Here is an 18,322-nt window from a genome sequence, read left to right as displayed (position 1 = left end):
TGCATTCAACTAACAGAGCGTAACCTTCCGTTGGATAGAGCAGCTTTATAACAGTGTATTTGCAGAAACTGCAAGAGGATATTTGGAGCTCTTTGAAGCGTTCGTTGGAAACGGGACTCTCTTCACAAAAACGAGACAGAAGTGTTCTCTGAAACTGCTTTGTGTTGTATGCATTCAACTCACACAGGTGGACCTTTCTTTGGATAGAGCAGTTTGAAACACCCTTTTTCTAGAATCTGCAAGTGTTCATTCGGTGCTCTTTGAGGCCTCTGGTGGAATAGGAAATATCTTCACATAAAACCTAGACAGAAGCATTCTTTGAAACTTCTTTATGATGTGTGCATTCAACTCACAGAGCTGAACTTTCCTTTTCATGGAGCAGTTTGGAAAGAGTCTTTTTGCAGCATCTGCAAGTGGATATTTGGAGCTCTTACAGGCCTTCGTTAGAAACGGGAATATCTTCCCATAAAAACTGGACAGAAGCATTCTCACAAACTGCTTTGTGATGTGTGTGTTCAACTCACAGAGTTGAACCTTTCCTGTGCTAGAGCAGTTTTGAAACACTCTTTTTGTAGAATCTGCAAGTGTTCATTTGGAGCGCTTTGAGTCCTATGGTGGAAAAGGAAATATCTTCACATAGAAACCAGACAGAAGCATTCTCAGAAACCTCTTTATGATGTGTGCATTCAACTCGGAGAGATAAGCCTTCCTTTTGATAGAGCAGTTTTGAAACTCTGTTTTTGCAGAATCTGCAAGTGGATATTTGGAGCCCTTTCAGGCCTTCGTTGGAAACGGGAATATCTTCACATAAAAACTAAACAGAAGCGTTCTGTGAAACTGCTTTGTGTAGTAAGAATCCAACTCACAGAGTTGAACACTTCTTTAGAAAGAGCAGTTTTGAAACACTCTTTTTGTGGAATCTGCAATTGTTCATTTGGAGCGCTTTGAGGCCTATGGTGTAAGACTTAATACCTTCAAATAACATCCAGACACAAGCATTCTCTGAAAGTTCTTTATGATGTGTGCTTTCAACTCACAGTGTTCAACCTTTCTTTTGAAAGAGCAGTTTTGAAACACTCTTTTTAAAGTTTCTGCAAGTGGATATTTGGAGCTCTTTCAGGCCTTCGTTGGAAACGTGAATATCTTCACATAAAAACTGGACTGAAGCATTCTCAGAAACGGCTTTGTGTTGTGTGCACTCAACACACAGAGTTGAACAATGCTTTTCTTAGAGCACTTTAGAAACACTCTCTTGGCAGAATTTACAACTGTTCATTTGGAGCGCTTTGAAGCTTACCATGGAAAAGGAAACAACTTCACATAATAACTAAACAGAAGCATTCTAAGAAACAGTTTTCTGATGTGTGCATTCAACTAACAGAGTGGAACCTTCCGTTGGATAGAGCAGCTTTATAACAGTGTATTTGCAGAAACTGCAAGAGGATATTTGGAGCTCTTTGAAGCGTTCATTGGAAACGGGAGTATTTTCACAAAAACGAGACAGAAGTGTTCTCTGAAACTGCTTTGTGTTGTATGCATTCAACTCACACAGGTGAACCTTTCTTTGGATAGAGCAGTTTGAAACACTCTTTTTCTAGAATCTGCAAGTGTTCATTCGGTGCTCTTTGAGGCCTCTGGTGGAATAGGAAATATCTTCACATAAAACCTAGACAGAAGCATTCTTTGAAACTTGTTTATGATGTGTGCATTCAACTCACAGAGCTGAACTTTCCTTTTCATGGAGCAGTTTGGAAAGAGTCTTTTTGCAGCACCTGCAAGTGGATATTTGGAGCTCTTTCAGGCCTTCGTTAGAAACGGGAATATCTTCCCATAAAAACTGGACAGAAGCATTCTCACAAACAGCTTTGTGATGTGTGTGTTCAACTCACAGAGTTGAACCTTTCCTGTGCTAGAGCAGTTTTGAAACACTCTTTTTGTAGAATCTGCAAGTGTTCATTTGGAGCGCTTGGAGGCCTATGGTGGAAAAGGAAATATCTTCACATAGAAACCAGACAGAAGCATTCTCAGAAACCACTTTATGATGTGTGCATTCAACACAGAGAGATAAGCCTTCCTTTTGATAGAGCAGTTTTGAAACTCTGTTTTTGCAGAATCTGCAAGTGGATATTTGGAGCCCTTTCAGGCCTTCGTTGGAAACGGGAATATCTTCACATAAAAACTAAACAGAAGCGTTCTGTGAAACTGCTTTGTGTAGTAAGAATCCAACTCACAGAGTTGAACACTTCTTTAGAAAGAGCAGTTTTGAAACACTCTTTTTGTGGAATCTGCAATTGTTCATTTGGAGCGCTTTGAGGCCTATGGTGTAAGACTTAATACCTTCACATAACATCCAGACACAAGCATTCTCTGAAAGTTCTTTATGATGTGCGCTTTCAACTCACAGTGTTCAACATTTCTTTTGAATGAGCGGTTTTGAAACACTCTTTTTAAAGTTTCTGCAAGTGGATATTTGGAGCTCTTTCAGGCCTTTGTTGGAAACCTGAATATCTTCACATAAAAACTGGACCGAAGCATTCTCAGAAACGGCTTTGTGTTGTGTGCACTCAACACACAGAGTTGAACCCTGCTTTTGATAGAGCACTTTAGAAACACTCTCTTGGCAGAATTTACAAGTGTTCACTTGGAGCGCTTTGAAGCTTACGATGGAAAAGGAAACAACTTCACATAAAAACTAAACAGAAGCATTCTAAGAAACAGTTTTCTTATGTGTGCATTCAACCAACAGAGTGGAACCTTCCGTTGGATAGAGCAGCTTTATAACAGTGTATTTGCAGAAACTGCAAGAGGATATTTGGAGCTCTTTGAAGCGTTCGTTGGAAACGGGACTCTCTTCACAAAAACGAGACAGAAGTGTTCTCTGAAACTGCTTTGTGTTGTATGCATTCAAATCACACAGGTGGACCTTTCTTTGGATAGAGCAGTTTGAAACACTCTTTTTCTAGAATCTGCAAGTGTTCATTCGGTGCTCTTTGAGGCCTCTGGTGGAATAGGAAATATCTACACATAAAACCTAGACAGAAGCATTCTTTGAAACTTCTTTATGATGTGTGCATTCAACTCACAGAGCTGAACTTTCCTTTTCATGGAGCAGTTTGGAAAGAGTCTTTTTGCAGCACCTGCAAGTGGATATTTGGAGCTCTTTCAGGCCTTCGTTAGAAACGGGAATATCTTCCCATAAAAACTGGACAGAAGCATTCTCACAAACTGCTTTGTGATGTGTGTGTTCAACTCACAGAGTTGAACCTTTCCTGTGCTAGAGCAGTTTTGAAACACTCTTTTTGTAGAATCTGCAAGTGTTCCTTTGGAGCGCTTTGAGGCCTATGGTGGAAAAGGAAATATCTTCACATAGAAACCAGACAGAAGCATTCTCAGAAACCTCTTTATGATGTGTGCATTCAACTCAGAGAGATAAGCCTTCCTTTTGATAGAGCAGTTTTGAAAATCTGTTTTTGCAGAATCTGCAAGTGGATATTTGGAGCCCTTTCAGGCCTTCGTTGGAAACGGGAATATCTTCACATAAAAACTAAACAGAAGCGTTCTGTGAAACTGCTTTGTGTAGTAAGAATCCAACTCACAGAGTTGAACACTTCTTTAGAAAGAGCAGTTTTGAAACACTCTTTTTGTGGAATCTGCAATTGTTCATTTGGAGCGCCTTGAGGCCTATGGTGTAAGACTTAATACCTTCACATAACATCCAGACACAAGCATTCTCTGAAAGTTCTTTATGATGTGTGCTTTGGACTCACAGTGTTCAACCTTTCTTTTGAAAGAGCGGTTTTGAAACACTCTTTTTAAAGTTTCTGCAAGTGGATATTTGGAGCTCTTTCAGGCCTTCGTTGGAAACGTGAATATCTTCACATAAAAACTGGACCGAAGCATTCTCAGAAACGGCTTTGTGTTGTGTGCACTCAACACACAGAGTTGAACCCTGCTTTTGATAGAGCACTTTAGAAACACTCTCTTGGCAGAATTTACAAGTGTTCATTTGGAGAGCTTTGAAGCTTACGATGGAAAAGGAAACAACTTCACATAAAAACTAAACAGAAGCATTCTAAGAAACAGTTTTCTGATGTGTGCATTCAACTAACAGAGCGGAACCTTCCGTTGGATAGAGCAGCTTTATAACAGTGTATTTGCAGAAACTGCAAGAGGATATTTGGAGCTCTTTGAAGCGTTCGTTGGAAACGGGACTCTCTTCACAAAAACGAGACAGAAGTGTTCTCTGAAACTGCTTTGTGTTGTATGCATTCAACTCACACAGGTGGACCTTTCTTTGGATAGAGCAGTTTGAAACACTCTTTTTCTAGAATCTGCAAGTGTTCATTCGGTGCTCTTTGAGGCCTCTGGTGGAATAGGAAATATCTTCACATAAAACCTAGACAGAAGCATTCTTTGAAACTTCTTTATGATGTGTGCATTCAACTCACAGAGCTGAACTTTCCTTTTCATGGAGCAGTTTGGAAAGAGTCTTTTTGCAGCATCTGCAAGTGGATATTTGGAGCTCTTACAGGCCTTCGTTAGAAACGGGAATATCTTCCCATAAAAACTGGACAGAAGCATTCTCACAAACTGCTTTGTGATGTGTGTGTTCAACTCACAGAGTTGAACCTTTCCTGTGCTAGAGCAGTTTTGAAACACTCTTTTTGTAGAATCTGCAAGTGTTCATTTGGAGCGCTTTGAGGCCTATGGTGGAAAAGGAAATATCTTCACATAGAAACCAGACAGAAGCATTCTCAGAAACCTCTTTATGATGTGTGCATTCAACTCGGAGAGATAAGCCTTCCTTTTGATAGAGCAGTTTTGAAACTCTGTTTTTGCAGAATCTGCAAGTGGATATTTGGAGCCCTTTCAGGCCTTCGTTGGAAACGGGAATATCTTCACATAAAAACTAAACAGAAGCGTTCTGTGAAACTGCTTTGTGTAGTAAGAATCCAACTCACAGAGTTGAACACTTCTTTAGAAAGAGCAGTTTTGAAACACTCTTTTTGTGGAATCTGCAATTGTTCATTTGGAGCGCTTTGAGGCCTATGGTGTAAGACTTAATACCTTCAAATAACATCCAGACACAAGCATTCTCTGAAAGTTCTTTATGATGTGTGCTTTCAACTCACAGTGTTCAACCTTTCTTTTGAAAGAGCAGTTTTGAAACACTCTTTTTAAAGTTTCTGCAAGTGGATATTTGGAGCTCTTTCAGGCCTTCGTTGGAAACGTGAATATCTTCACATAAAAACTGGACCGAAGCATTCTCAGAAACGGCTTTGTGTTGTGTGCACTCAACACACAGAGTTGAACCCTGCTTTTGATAGAGCACTTTAGAAACACTCTCTTGGCAGAATTTACAAGTGTTCATTTGGAGAGCTTTGAAGCTTACGATGGAAAAGGAAACAACTTCACATAAAAACTAAACAGAAGCATTCTAAGAAACAGTTTTCTGATGTGTGCATTCAACTAACAGAGTGGAACCTTCCATTGGATAGAGCAGCTTTATAACAGTGAATTTGCAGAAACTGCAAGAGGATATTTGGAGCTCTTTGAAGCGTTCGTTGGAAACGGGACTCTCTTCACAAAAACGAGACAGAAGTGTTCTCTGAAACTGCTTTGTGTTGTATGCATTCAACTCACACAGGTGAACCTTTCTTTGGATAGAGCAGTTTGAAACACTCTTTTTGTAGAATCTGCAAGTGTTCATTCGGTGCTCTTTGAGGCCTCTGGTGGAATAGGAAATATCTTCACATAAAACCTAGACAGAAGCATTCTTTGAAACTTCTTAATGATGTGTGCATTCAACTCACAGAGCTGAACTTTCCTTTTCATGGAGCAGTTTGGAAAGAGTCTTTTTGCAGCATCTGCAAGTGGATATTTGGAGCTCTTTCAGGCCTTCGTTAGAAACGGGAATATCTTCCCATAAAAACTGGACAGAAGCATTCTCACAAACTACTTTGGGATGTGTGTGTTCAACTCACAGAGTTGAACCTTTCCTTTGCTAGAGCAGTTTTGAAACACTCTTTTTGAAGAATCTGCAAGTGTTCATTTGGAGCGCTTTGAGGCCTATGGTGGAAAAGGAAATATCTTCACATAGAAACCAGACAGAAGCATTCTCAGAAACTTCTTTATGATGTGTGCATTCACCTGAGAGAGATAAGCCTTCCTTTTGATAGAGAAGTTTTGAAACTCTCTTTTTGTAGAATCTGCAAGTGGATATTTGGAGCCCTTTCTGGCCTTCGTTGGAAACGGGAATATCTTCACATAAAAACTAAACAGAAACGTTCTGTGAAACTGCTTTGTGTAGTAAGAATCCAACTCACAGAGTTGAACACTTCTTTAGAAAGAGCAGTTTTGAAACACTCTTTTTGTGGAATCTGCAATTGTTCATTTGGAGCGCTTTGAGGCCTATGGTGTAAGACTTAATACCTTCACATAACATCCAGACACAATCATTCTCTGAAAGTTCTTTATGATGTGTGCTTTCAACTCACAGTGTTCAACATTTCTTTTGAATGAGCGGTTTTGAAACACTCTTTTTAAAGTTTCTGCAAGTGGATATTTGGAGCTCTTTCAGGCCTTCGTTGGAAACGTGAATATCTTCACATAAAAACTGGACCGAAGCATTCTCAGAAACGGCTTTGTGTTGTGTGCACTCAACACACAGAGTTGAACCCTGCTTTTGATAGAGCACTTTAGAAACACTCTCTTGGCAGAATTTACAAGTGTTCATTTGGAGCGCTTTGAAGCTTACGATGGAAAAGGAAACAACTTCACATAAAAACTAAACAGAAGCATTCTAAGAAACAGTTTTCTGATGTGTGCATTCAACTAACAGAGTGGAACCTTCCGTTGGATAGAGCAGCTTTATAACAGTGTATTTGCAGAAAATGCAAGAGGATATTTGGAGCTCTTTGAAGCGTTCGTTGGAAACGGGACTCTCTTCACAAAAACGAGACAGAAGTGTTCTCTGAAACTGCTTTGTGTTGTATGCATTCAACTCACACAGGTGAACCTTTCCTTGGATAGAGCAGTTTGAAACACTCTTTTTGTAGAATCTGCAAGTGTTCATTCGGTGCTCTTTGAGGCCTCTGGTGGAATAGGAAATATCTTCACATAAAACCTAGACAGAAGAATTCTTTGAAACTACTTTATGATGTGTGCATTCAACTCACAGAGCTGAACTTTCCTTTTCATGGACCAGTTTGGAAAGAGTCTTTTTGCAGCATCTGCAAGTGGATATTTGGAGCTCTTTCAGGCCTTCGTTAGAAACGGGAATATCTTCCCATAAAAACTGGACAGAAGCATTCTCACAAACTGCTTTGGGATGTGTGTGTTCAACTCACAGAGTTGAACCTTTCCTTTGCTAGAGCAGTTTTGAAACACTCTTTTTGTAGAATCTGCAAGTGTTCATTTGGAGAGCTTTGAGGCCTATGGTGGAAAAGGAAATATCTTCACATAGAAACCAGACAGAAGCATTCTCAGAATCCTCTTTATGATGTGTGCATTCAACTCAGAGAGATAAGGCTTCCTTTTGGTAGAGCAGTTTTGAAACTCTGTTTTTGCAGAATCTGCAAGTGGATATTTGGAGCCCTTTCAGGCCTTCGTTGGAAACGGGAATATCTTCACATAAAAACTAAACAGAAGCGTTCTGTGAAACTGCTTTGTGTAGTAAGAATCCAACTCACAGAGTTGAACACTTCTTTAGAAAGAGCAGTTTTGAAACACTCTTTTTGTGGAAACTGCAATTGTTCATTTGGAGCGCTTTGAGGCCTATGGTGTAAGACTTAATACCTTCACATAACATCCAGACACAAGCATTCTCTGAAAGTTCTTTATGATGTGTGCTTTCAACTCACAGTGTTCAACCTTTCTTTTGAAAGAGCGGTTTTGAAACACTCTTTTTAAAATTTCTGCAAGTGGATATTTGGAGCTCTTTCAGGCCTTCGTTGGAAACGTGAATATCTTCACATAAAAACTGGACCGAAGCATTCTCAGAAACGGCTTTGTGTTGTGTGCACTCAACACACAGAGTTGAACCCTGCTTTTGATAGAGCACTTTAGAAAGACTCTCTTGGCAGAATTTACAAGTGTTCATTTGGAGCGCTTTGAAGCTTACGATGGAAAAGGAAACAACTTCACATAAAAACTAAACAGAAGCATTCTAAGAAACAGTTTTCCGATGTGTGCATTCAACTAACAGAGTGGAACCTTCCGTTGGATAGAGCAGCTTTATAACAGTGTATTGGCAGAAACTGCAAGAGGATATTTGGAGCTCTTTGAAGCGTTCGTTGGAAACGGGACTCTCTTCACAAAAACGAGACAGAAGTGTTCTCTGAAACTGCTTTGTGTTGTATGCATTCAACTCACACAGGTGAACCTTTCTTTTGATAGAGCAGTTTGAAACACTTTTTGTAGAATCTGCAAGAGTTCATTCGGTGCTCTTTGAGGCCTCTGGTGGAATAGGAAATATCTTCACATAAAACCTAGACAGAAGCATTCTTTGAAACTTCTTTATGATGTGTGCATTCAACTCACAGAGTTGAACCTTCCTTTTCATGGAGCAGTTTGGAAAGAGTATTTCTGCAGCATCTGCAAGTGGATATTTGGAGCTCTTTCAGGCCTTCGTTAGAAACGGGAATATCTTCCCATAAAAACTGGACAGAAGCATTCTCACAAAGTGCTTTGTGATGTGTGTGTTCAACTCACAGAGTTGAACCTTTCCTTTGCTAGAGCAGTTTTGAAACACTCTTTTTGTAGAATCTGCAAGTGTTCATTTGGAGCGCTTTGAGGCCTATGGTGGAAAAGGAAATATCTTCACATAGAAGCCAGACAGAAGCATTCTCAGAAACCACTTTATGATGTGTGCATTCAACTCAGAGAGATAAGCCTTCCTTTTGATAGAGCAGTTTTGAAACTCTGTTTTTGCAGAATCTGCAAGTGGATATTTGGAGCCCTTTCTGGCCTTCGTTGGAAACGGGAATATCTTCACATAAAAACTAAACAGAAGCGTTCTGTGAAACTGCTTTGTGTAGTAAGAATCCAACTCACAGAGTTGAACACTTCTTTAGAAAGAGCAGTTTTGAAACACTCTTTTTGTGGAATCTGCAATTGTTCATTAGGAGCGCTTTGAGGCCTATGGTGTAAGACTTAATACCTTCACATAACATCCAGACACAAGCATTCTCTGAAAGTTCTTTATGATGTGTGCTTTCAACTCACAGTGTTCAACCTTTCTTTTGAAAGAGCAGTTTTGAAACACTCTTTTTAAAGTCTCTGCAAGTGGATATTTGGAGCTCTTTCAGGCCTTCGTTGGAAACGTGAATATCTTCACATAAAAACTGGACCGAAGCATTCTCAGAAACGGCTTTGTGTTGTGTGCACTCAACACACAGAGTTGAACCCTGCTTTTGATAGAGCACTTTAGAAACACTCTCTTGGCAGTATTTACAAGTGTTCATTTGGAGCGCTTTGAAGCTTACGATGGAATAGGAAACAACTTCCCATAAAAACTAAACAGAAGCATTCTAAGAAACAGTTTTCTGATGTGTGCATTCAACTAACAGAGTGGAACCTTCCGTTGGATAGAGCAGCTTTATAACAGTGTATTTGCAGAAACTGCAAGAGGATATTTGGAGCTCTTTGAAGGGTTCGTTGGAAACGGGACTCTCTTCACAAAAACGAGACAGAAGTGTTCTCTGAAATTGCTTTGTGTTGTATGCATTCAACTCACACAGGTGAACCTTTCTTTGGATAGAGCAGTTTGAAACACTCTTTTTGTAGAATCTGCAAGTGTTCATTCGGTGCTCTTTGAGGCCTCTGGTGGAATAGGAAATATCTTCACATAAAACCTAGACAGAAGCATTCTTTGAAACTTCTTAATGATGTGTGCATTCAACTCACAGAGCTGAACTTTCCTTTTCATGGAGCAGTTTGGAAAGAGTCTTTTTGCAGCATCTGCAAGTGGATATTTGGAGCTCTTTCAGGCCTTCGTTAGAAACGGGAATATCTTCCCATAAAAACTGGACAGAAGCATTCTCACAAACTGCTTTGGGATGTGTGTGTTCAACTCACAGAGTTGAACCTTTCCTTTGCTAGAGCAGTTTTGAAACACTCTTTTTGTAGAATCTGCAAGTGTTCATTTGGAGCGCTTTGAGGCCTATGGTGGAAAAGGAAATATCTTCACATAGAAACCAGACAGAAGCATTCTCAGAAACTTCTTTATGATGTGTGCATTCACCTCAGAGAGATAAGCCTTCCTTTTGATAGAGAAGTTTTGAAACTCTCTTTTTGTAGAATCTGCAAGTGGATATTTGGAGCCCTTTCTGGCCTTCGTTGGAAACGGGAATATCTTCACATAAAAACTAAACAGAAACGTTCTGCGAAACTGCTTTGTGTAGTAAGAATCCAACTCACAGAGTTGAACACTTCTTTAGAAAGAGCAGTTTTGAAACACTCTTTTTGTAGAATCTGCAATTGTTCATTAGGAGCGCTTTGAGGCCTATGGTGTAAGACTTAATACCTTCACATAATATCCAGACACAAGCATTCTCTGAAAGTTCTTTATGATGTGTGCTTTCAACTCACAGTGTTCAACCTTTCTTTTGAAAGAGCAGTTTTGAAACACTCTTTTTAAAGTTTCTGCAAGTGGATATTTGGAGCTCTTTCAGGCCTTCGTTGGAAACGTGAATATCTTCACATAAAAACTGGACAGAAGCATTCTCAGAAACGGCTTTGTGTTGTGTGCACTCAACACACAGAGTTGAACCCTGCTTTTGATAGAGCACTTTAGAAACACTCTCTTGGCAGAATTTACAAGTGTTCATTTGGAGCGCTTTGAAGCTTACGATGGAAAAGGAAACAACTTCACATAAAAACTAAACAGAAGCATTCTAAGAAACAGTTTTCTGATGTGTGCATTCAACTAACAGAGTGGAACCTTCCGTTGGATAGAGCAGCTTTATAACAGAGTATTTGCAGAAACTGCAAGAAGATATTTGGAGCTCTTTGAAGCGTTCGTTGGAAACGGGACTCTCTTCACAAAAACGAGACAGAAGTGTTCTCTGAAACTGCTTTATGTTGTATGCATTCAACTCACACAGGTGAACCTTTCTTTTGATAGAGCAGTTTGAAACACTTTTTGTAGAATCTGCAAGAGTTCATTCGGTGCTCTTTGAGGCCTCTGGTGGAATAGGAAATATCTTCACATAAAACCTAGACAGAAGCATTCTTTGAAACTTCTTTATGATGTGTGCATTCATCTCACAGAGTTGAACCTTCCTTTTCATGGAGCAGTTTGGAAAGAGTATTTCTGCAGCATCTGCAAGTGGATATTTGGAGCTCTTTCAGGCCTTCGTTAGAAACGGGAATATCTTCCCATAAAAACTGGACAGAAGCATTCTCACAAAGTGCTTTGTGATGTGTGTGTTCAACTCACAGAGTTGAACCTTTCCTTTGCTAGAGCAGTTTTGAAACACTCTTTTTGTAGAATCTGCAAGTGTTCATTTGGAGCGCTTTGAGGCCTATGGTGGAAAAGGAAATATCTTCACATAGAAGCCAGACAGAAGCATTCTCAGAAACCTCTTTATGATGTGTGCATTCAACTCAGAGAGATAAGCCTTCCTTTTGATAGAGTAGTTTTGAAACTCTGTTTTTGCAGAATCTGCAAGTGGATATTTGGAGCCCTTTCAGGCCTTCGTTGGAAACGGGAATATCTTCACATAAAAACTAAACAGAAGCGTTCTGTGAAACTGCTTTGTGTAGTAAGAATCCAACTCACAGAGTTGAACACTTCTTTAGAAAGAGCAGTTTTGAAACACTCTTTTTGTGGAATCTGCAATTGTTCATTAGGAGCGCTTTGAGGCCTATGGTGTAAGACTTAATACCTTCACATAACATCCAGACACAAGCATTCTCTGAAAGTTCTTTATGATGTGTGTTTTCAACTCACAGTGTTCAAAATTTCTTTTGAAAGAGCGGTTTTGAAACACTCTTTTTAAAGTCTCTGCAAGTGGATATTTGGAGCTCTTTCAGGCCTTCGTTGGAAACGTGAATATCTTCACATAAAAACTGGACCGAAGCATTCTCAGAAACGGCTTTGTGTTGTGTGCACTCAACACACAGAGTTGAACCCTGCTTTTGATAGAGCACTTTAGAAACACTCTCTTGGCAGTATTTACAAGTGTTCATTTGGAGCGCTTTGAAGCTTACGATGGAATAGGAAACAACTTCCCATAAAAACTAAACAGAAGCATTCTAAGAAACAGTTTTCTGATGTGTGCATTCAACTAACAGAGTGGAACCTTCCGTTGGATAGAGCAGCTTTATAACAGTGTATTTGCAGAAACTGCAAGAGGATATTTGGAGCTCTTTGAAGGGTTCGTTGGAAACGGGACTCTCTTCACAAAAACGAGACAGAAGTGTTCTCTGAAATTGCTTTGTGTTGTATGCATTCAACTCACACAGGTGAACCTTTCTTTGGATAGAGCAGTTTGAAACACTCTTTTTGTAGAATCTGCAAGTGTTCATTCGGTGCTCTTTGAGGCCTCTGGTGGAATAGGAAATATCTTCACATAAAACCTAGACAGAAGCATTCTTTGAAACTTCTTAATGATGTGTGCATTCAACTCACAGAGCTGAACTTTCCTTTTCATGGAGCAGTTTGGAAAGAGTCTTTTTGCAGCATCTGCAAGTGGATATTTGGAGCTCTTTCAGGCCTTCGTTAGAAACGGGAATATCTTCCCATAAAAACTGGACAGAAGCATTCTCACAAACTACTTTGGGATGTGTGTGTTCAACTCACAGAGTTGAACCTTTCCTTTGCTAGAGCAGTTTTGAAACACTCTTTTTGAAGAATCTGCAAGTGTTCATTTGGAGCGCTTTGAGGCCTATGGTGGAAAAGGAAATATCTTCACATAGAAACCAGACAGAAGCATTCTCAGAAACTTCTTTATGATGTGTGCATTCACCTGAGAGAGATAAGCCTTCCTTTTGATAGAGAAGTTTTGAAACTCTCTTTTTGTAGAATCTGCAAGTGGATATTTGGAGCCCTTTCTGGCCTTCGTTGGAAACGGGAATATCTTCACATAAAAACTAAACAGAAACGTTCTGTGAAACTGCTTTGTGTAGTAAGAATCCAACTCACAGAGTTGAACACTTCTTTAGAAAGAGCAGTTTTGAAACACTCTTTTTGTGGAATCTGCAATTGTTCATTTGGAGCGCTTTGAGGCCTATGGTGTAAGACTTAATACCTTCACATAACATCCAGACACAATCATTCTCTGAAAGTTCTTTATGATGTGTGCTTTCAACTCACAGTGTTCAACATTTCTTTTGAATGAGCGGTTTTGAAACACTCTTTTTAAAGTTTCTGCAAGTGGATATTTGGAGCTCTTTCAGGCCTTCGTTGGAAACGTGAATATCTTCACATAAAAACTGGACCGAAGCATTCTCAGAAACGGCTTTGTGTTGTGTGCACTCAACACACAGAGTTGAACCCTGCTTTTGATAGAGCACTTTAGAAACACTCTCTTGGCAGAATTTACAAGTGTTCATTTGGAGCGCTTTGAAGCTTACGATGGAAAAGGAAACAACTTCACATAAAAACTAAACAGAAGCATTCTAAGAAACAGTTTTCTGATGTGTGCATTCAACTAACAGAGTGGAACCTTCCGTTGGATAGAGCAGCTTTATAACAGTGTATTTGCAGAAAATGCAAGAGGATATTTGGAGCTCTTTGAAGCGTTCGTTGGAAACGGGACTCTCTTCACAAAAACGAGACAGAAGTGTTCTCTGAAACTGCTTTGTGTTGTATGCATTCAACTCACACAGGTGAACCTTTCCTTGGATAGAGCAGTTTGAAACACTCTTTTTGTAGAATCTGCAAGTGTTCATTCGGTGCTCTTTGAGGCCTCTGGTGGAATAGGAAATATCTTCACATAAAACCTAGACAGAAGAATTCTTTGAAACTACTTTATGATGTGTGCATTCAACTCACAGAGCTGAACTTTCCTTTTCATGGACCAGTTTGGAAAGAGTCTTTTTGCAGCATCTGCAAGTGGATATTTGGAGCTCTTTCAGGCCTTCGTTAGAAACGGGAATATCTTCCCATAAAAACTGGACAGAAGCATTCTCACAAACTGCTTTGGGATGTGTGTGTTCAACTCACAGAGTTGAACCTTTCCTTTGCTAGAGCAGTTTTGAAACACTCTTTTTGTAGAATCTGCAAGTGTTCATTTGGAGAGCTTTGAGGCCTATGGTGGAAAAGGAAATATCTTCACATAGAAACCAGACAGAAGCATTCTCAGAATCCTCTTTATGATGTGTGCATTCAACTCAGAGAGATAAGGCTTCCTTTTGGTAGAGCAGTTTTGAAACTCTGTTTTTGCAGAATCTGCAAGTGGATATTTGGAGCCCTTTCAGGCCTTCGTTGGAAACGGGAATATCTTCACATAAAAACTAAACAGAAGCGTTCTGTGAAACTGCTTTGTGTAGTAAGAATCCAACTCACAGAGTTGAACACTTCTTTAGAAAGAGCAGTTTTGAAACACTCTTTTTGTGGAAACTGCAATTGTTCATTTGGAGCGCTTTGAGGCCTATGGTGTAAGACTTAATACCTTCACATAACATCCAGACACAAGCATTCTCTGAAAGTTCTTTATGATGTGTGCTTTCAACTCACAGTGTTCAACCTTTCTTTTGAAAGAGCGGTTTTGAAACACTCTTTTTAAAATTTCTGCAAGTGGATATTTGGAGCTCTTTCAGGCCTTCGTTGGAAACGTGAATATCTTCACATAAAAACTGGACCGAAGCATTCTCAGAAACGGCTTTGTGTTGTGTGCACTCAACACACAGAGTTGAACCCTGCTTTTGATAGAGCACTTTAGAAACACTCTCTTGGCAGAATTTACAAGTGTTCATTTGGAGCGCTTTGAAGCTTACGATGGAAAAGGAAACAACTTCACATAAAAACTAAACAGAAGCATTCTAAGAAACAGTTTTCCGATGTGTGCATTCAACTAACAGAGTGGAACCTTCCGTTGGATAGAGCAGCTTTATAACAGTGTATTGGCAGAAACTGCAAGAGGATATTTGGAGCTCTTTGAAGCGTTCGTTGGAAACGGGACTCTCTTCACAAAAACGAGACAGAAGTGTTCTCTGAAACTGCTTTGTGTTGTATGCATTCAACTCACACAGGTGAACCTTTCTTTTGATAGAGCAGTTTGAAACACTTTTTGTAGAATCTGCAAGAGTTCATTCGGTGCTCTTTGAGGCCTCTGGTGGAATAGGAAATATCTTCACATAAAACCTAGACAGAAGCATTCTTTGAAACTTCTTTATGATGTGTGCATTCAACTCACAGAGTTGAACCTTCCTTTTCATGGAGCAGTTTGGAAAGAGTATTTCTGCAGCATCTGCAAGTGGATATTTGGAGCTCTTTCAGGCCTTCGTTAGAAACGGGAATATCTTCCCATAAAAACTGGACAGAAGCATTCTCACAAAGTGCTTTGTGATGTGTGTGTTCAACTCACAGAGTTGAACCTTTCCTTTGCTAGAGCAGTTTTGAAACACTCTTTTTGTAGAATCTGCAAGTGTTCATTTGGAGCGCTTTGAGGCCTATGGTGGAAAAGGAAATATCTTCACATAGAAGCCAGACAGAAGCATTCTCAGAAACCACTTTATGATGTGTGCATTCAACTCAGAGAGATAAGCCTTCCTTTTGATAGAGCAGTTTTGAAACTCTGTTTTTGCAGAATCTGCAAGTGGATATTTGGAGCCCTTTCTGGCCTTCGTTGGAAACGGGAATATCTTCACATAAAAAATAAACAGAAGCGTTCTGTGAAACTGCTTTGTGTAGTAAGAATCCAACTCACAGAGTTGAACACTTCTTTAGAAAGAGCAGTTTTGAAACACTCTTTTTGTGGAATCTGCAATTGTTCATTTGGAGCGCTTTGAGGCCTATGGTGTAAGACTTAATACCTTCACATAACATCCAGACACAAGCATTCTCTGAAAGTTCTTTATGATGTGTGCTTTCAACTCACAGTGTTCAACCTTTCTTTTGAAAGAGCAGTTTTGAAACACTCTTTTTAAAGTCTCTGCAAGTGGATATTTGGAGCTCTTTCAGGCCTTCGTTGGAAACGTGAATATCTTCACATAAAAACTGGACCGAAGCATTCTCAGAAACGGCTTTGTGTTGTGTGCACTCAACACACAGAGTTGAACCCTGCTTTTGATAGAGCACTTTAGAAACACTCTCTTGGCAGTATTTACAAGTGTTCATTTGGAGCGCTTTGAAGCTTACGATGGAATAGGAAACAACTTCCCATAAAAACTAAACAGAAGCATTCTAAGAAACAGTTTTCTGATGTGTGCATTCAACTAACAGAGTGGAACCTTCCGTTGGATAGAGCAGCTTTATAACAGTGTATTTGCAGAAACTGCAAGAGGATATTTGGAGCTCTTTGAAGGGTTCGTTGGAAACGGGACTCTCTTCACAAAAACGAGACAGAAGTGTTCTCTGAAATTGCTTTGTGTTGTATGCATTCAACTCACACAGGTGAACCTTTCTTTGGATAGAGCAGTTTGAAACACTCTTTTTGTAGAATCTGCAAGTGTTCATTCGGTGCTCTTTGAGGCCTCTGGTGGAATAGGAAATATCTTCACATAAAACCTAGACAGAAGCATTCTTTGAAACTTCTTAATGATGTGTGCATTCAACTCACAGAGCTGAACTTTCCTTTTCATGGAGCAGTTTGGAAAGAGTCTTTTTGCAGCATCTGCAAGTGGATATTTGGAGCTCTTTCAGGCCTTCGTTAGAAACGGGAATATCTTCCCATAAAAACTGGACAGAAGCATTCTCACAAACTGCTTTGGGATGTGTGTGTTCAACTCACAGAGTTGAACCTTTCCTTTGCTAGAGCAGTTTTGAAACACTCTTTTTGTAGAATCTGCAAGTGTTCATTTGGAGCGCTTTGAGGCCTATGGTGGAAAAGGAAATATCTTCACATAGAAACCAGACAGAAGCATTCTCAGAAACTTCTTTATGATGTGTGCATTCACCTCAGAGAGATAAGCCTTCCTTTTGATAGAGAAGTTTTGAAACTCTCTTTTTGTAGAATCTGCAAGTGGATATTTGGAGCCCTTTCTGGCCTTCGTTGGAAACGGGAATATCTTCACATAAAAACTAAACAGAAACGTTCTGCGAAACTGCTTTGTGTAGTAAGAATCCAACTCACAGAGTTGAACACTTCTTTAGAAAGAGCAGTTTTGAAACACTCTTTTTGTAGAATCTGCAATTGTTCATTAGGAGCGCTTTGAGGCCTATGGTGTAAGACTTAATACCTTCACATAATATCCAGACACAAGCATTCTCTGAAAGTTCTTTATGATGTGTGCTTTCAACTCACAGTGTTCAACCTTTCTTTTGAAAGAGCAGTTTTGAAACACTCTTTTTAAAGTTTCTGCAAGTGGATATTTGGAGCTCTTTCAGGCCTTCGTTGGAAACGTGAATATCTTCACATAAAAACTGGACAGAAGCATTCTCAGAAACGGCTTTGTGTTGTGTGCACTCAACACACAGAGTTGAACCCTGCTTTTGATAGAGCACTTTAGAAACACTCTCTTGGCAGAATTTACAAGTGTTCATTTGGAGCGCTTTGAAGCTTACGATGGAAAAGGAAACAACTTCACATAAAAACTAAACAGAAGCATTCTAAGAAACAGTTTTCTGATGTGTGCATTCAACTAACAGAGTGGAACCTTCCGTTGGATAGAGCAGCTTTATAACAGAGTATTTGCAGAAACTGCAAGAAGATATTTGGAGCTCTTTGAAGCGTTCGTTGGAAACGGGACTCTCTTCACAAAAACGAGACAGAAGTGTTCTCTGAAACTGCTTTATGTTGTATGCATTCAACTCACACAGGTGAACCTTTCTTTTGATAGAGCAGTTTGAAACACTTTTTGTAGAATCTGCAAGAGTTCATTCGGTGCTCTTTGAGGCCTCTGGTGGAATAGGAAATATCTTCACATAAAACCTAGACAGAAGCATTCTTTGAAACTTCTTTATGATGTGTGCATTCATCTCACAGAGTTGAACCTTCCTTTTCATGGAGCAGTTTGGAAAGAGTATTTCTGCAGCATCTGCAAGTGGATATTTGGAGCTCTTTCAGGCCTTCGTTAGAAACGGGAATATCTTCCCATAAAAACTGGACAGAAGCATTCTCACAAAGTGCTTTGTGATGTGTGTGTTCAACTCACAGAGTTGAACCTTTCCTTTGCTAGAGCAGTTTTGAAACACTCTTTTTGTAGAATCTGCAAG

Source organism: Pongo pygmaeus, chromosome X, assembly GCF_028885625.2.
Source record: "Pongo pygmaeus isolate AG05252 chromosome X, NHGRI_mPonPyg2-v2.0_pri, whole genome shotgun sequence".
NCBI classification, from domain to species: domain Eukaryota; kingdom Metazoa; phylum Chordata; class Mammalia; order Primates; family Hominidae; genus Pongo; species Pongo pygmaeus.
The sequence above is the reverse complement of the archived record's forward strand: the minus strand, read 5'-3'. Positions refer to the sequence as shown.